This window comes from Malurus melanocephalus, unplaced genomic scaffold (assembly GCF_030028575.1).
Source record: "Malurus melanocephalus ecotype Western Australia unplaced genomic scaffold, MMel_1.1 scaffold_96, whole genome shotgun sequence".
NCBI classification, from domain to species: Eukaryota; Metazoa; Chordata; class Aves; order Passeriformes; family Maluridae; genus Malurus; species Malurus melanocephalus.
Window position 1 is genome coordinate 2,288,852 of NW_026623328.1, and position 2,749 is coordinate 2,291,600.

The window sequence follows — 2,749 nt, forward strand, 5'->3', positions numbered from 1 at the left end:
CCCAGCTGCCTCAGGCTGTGAGAAGGATGAGACAGAGGTGTCCTTGGGAAAAAAAAAGCCAAAAAAAGCGCGATTTTTAGTTTTTTTTCTATTTTCCAGCTGGTTTAGGCTATGAGAAAGAAGGACAGACAGAGGTGTTGTCCTTGGGAAAAAAAGCCCAAAAAAAGCAAAAAAAAAAAGCCAAAAAAGGCGATTTTTAGTTTTTCTTCTTTTTCCAGCTGCTTCAGGTTGTGAGAAGGAGGAAAAGACAGAGGTGTCCTTGGAAAAAAAAAAAATGCCCCAAAAAAGTGATATTTAGTGGTTTGGTTTTTTTTTTCAGCTGGTTCAGGCTGTGAGAAGGAGGAACAGACAGAGGTGTCATTTGAAAAAAAAGGCGACTTTTGGTTTTTTTTCCAGCTGATTCGGGTCATGAGAAGGAGGAACACACAGAGGTGTCTTTGGCAATTGTGCCGTTCTGGTTTCACTTTTTCTCACCAAAACGTCGCAGGAAATTTCAAATTTCTGCTGCTGGGCAGGTGACACGGAGCAGCTTCCGAGAGTGGGATTTTTTTACGAATCATGTGAATTTTCCTGTTAAAAATGACAAAAAAGGAGCTCTGATCTCAGCCCTCAAAGCGCCCTTTTAAGGTTAGAGTCGAGAGCCCACGTGATAAAAACCAGAGTCTATTTTAACTTGGAAAAAGCAGAAACGGGCTGAAAATGTCACTTTGAGAGAATATTCCTATTTCCTTCTGTTCCCTTTTATATTTTTAGCCTTCTAATATTCATAAACGTGGCCCAAAATCCCTTTGAGAGGGTTTTTTTTTTTAATTTTCTTCCCCTCTCGGATATGAGCGCTGATTTAAGAGCGATGAATTAATTCAGGTTGTGGGGTTTTGCTCCAGGAGCAATTGAAACACCAAAAAAAAATCCAGAATTTTTCATTTTTCTGCAAAGGCCCAGACTGGAGAGAAATTTTGGAATAGGGGGAGCGGAAAAAAAAGGATTTTTAAGGGATTTTCCAGTGTTTTGTTGTGTGAGGTTTGGGGGTTGGGAACAGAACTCACGTGATTTTTTTTGTTTAAACGGGTAAAAATCTGAGGGGTCTGGGTCACCCCGGGAGTGACCCCAGGCAGGAACTGTGACCCCATTTTGGGGTGGGAATCCTATTTTAGGGAACCCCATTTCAGGGAGGGATTCTCATTTTGGGAACCCATGTTGGGATGGGAACCCCATTTTGGGATCCCCATTTTTGGAACCCCATTTTGGGGAGGGAACTCCATTTTGGGGAGACAATTCCATTTTGGGAAGAAAATCCTATTTTAGGGAATTCCATTTTGGGATAGGAACCCCTTTTTGGGGAGGGAATCCCATTTTGGGAACCCCATTTTTGAACCCCATTTTGGGAACCCTGTTTTTGGGAGGAAATCACATTTTGGGATTCTCATTTTGGGGAGGAAATCCCATTCTAGGGAACCCCATTTTTGAACCCAATATTGGGGAAGGAACCCCATTCTGGGAATCCCACAATGGGGAGCAAGTCCCATTTTGGTATCCCCATTTTTGAACCCCGTGTTGGGGAGGAARTTTTATTTTAGGGAACCTCATTTTGGGGATGGAATCCCAAAATGGGATTCCTGCTCCAATAGGGGATTCTCTCCCCAAAACAGGGTTCCCAAAATGGGATTCYCTCCCAGAAATAGGATTCTCAAAATGGGATTCCCACCCAAAAATGGGATTTCTGCCCCCAAATGGGATTGTCTCCCCAAAAATGGGATTCTCAAAATGGAATTCCTGCCCCCAAATGGGGTTCTCTCCCCAAAACGGGGCTCCCCAAATGGGATTTGTCCGTCTCAGCAGGGTCCCCGCTGGTGGCTGTGCCTGTCCCCGCTGCCTGGTGGTGTCGCAGCAGAGCACAGATCCCTTCTGCCTTTCCCAAGGGTCAGATTTATCCTGTTGGGCCTTTTTCCCCTAAAAAATTTGCTTTTTGGTGCTCACATTCCCAGCTGAGGTCGAGGGAAAGATTTTTGTGGATAACGCTTGGGAACTGAAGCGAAATCGGAGCAAAATCAAAGCAAAATTGGAGTGAAATCTGAGTGAAATTGGAGCAAAATCAGAGTGAAAGCTGAGTGAAATCGGAGCAAAATGCAAGTGAAATGCAAGCGAAATCGGAGTGAAATCAGAGCAAAATGCAAGTGAAATTTGAGCAAAATCTGATGAAAATCCGAGCAAAATCGGAGCTAAACCCGAGTGGAATCCAAGCAAAATCTGAGAGAAATCTGACTGTAATTTGAGTGAAATTGGAGCAAAATTTGAGTGAAATCCGAGGGAAATCTGAGCAAAATCAGAGCTAAATCTGAGTGAAATTTGAAATCCGAATGAAATCTGAGTGAAATCCAAGTAAAATCCAAGTGAAATCTGAACGACATTTGAGTGAAATCCAAGCAAAATCAGAGCAAAATCTGATCAAAATCCGAGCAAAATCTGAGCTAAATCTGAGTGAAATCTAAAGTGTAATTTGAATGAAATAGGAGCAAAATGCAAGCAAAGTGTGAGCAAAATGTGAGTGAAATTGGAGTGAAAATTGAGCGAAATCCAAGCGAAATTGAAGCGAAATCTGAGCAAAATCCAAGTGAAATCTGAGTGAAATCCAAGCGAAATCTGAGCGAAATCCAAGTGAAATCCAAGTGAAATCCAAGCTCTTGTAGCCGGGTTGCCTGGGCCACAAATGCTCGTGGCGTGTGATGAATAAAACCTTGGGGAATAAATA

The 2,749-nt window shown here is 42.7% G+C and overlaps 1 protein-coding gene across 1 annotated transcript in view; it reads left to right on the plus strand.

The window, feature by feature from the left end:
- The first annotated feature begins 396 nt into the window (after nt 1-396).
- Nucleotides 397-2,749, plus strand: part of SEMA7A (semaphorin 7A (John Milton Hagen blood group)) — a 29,824-nt gene continuing 27,471 nt past the window's right edge. The window contains exon 1 of the mRNA XM_057368770.1: nt 397-627. The gene's annotated coding sequence lies outside the window, so the exon portion shown is untranslated. The remainder of the gene's footprint in view (nt 628-2,749) is intronic.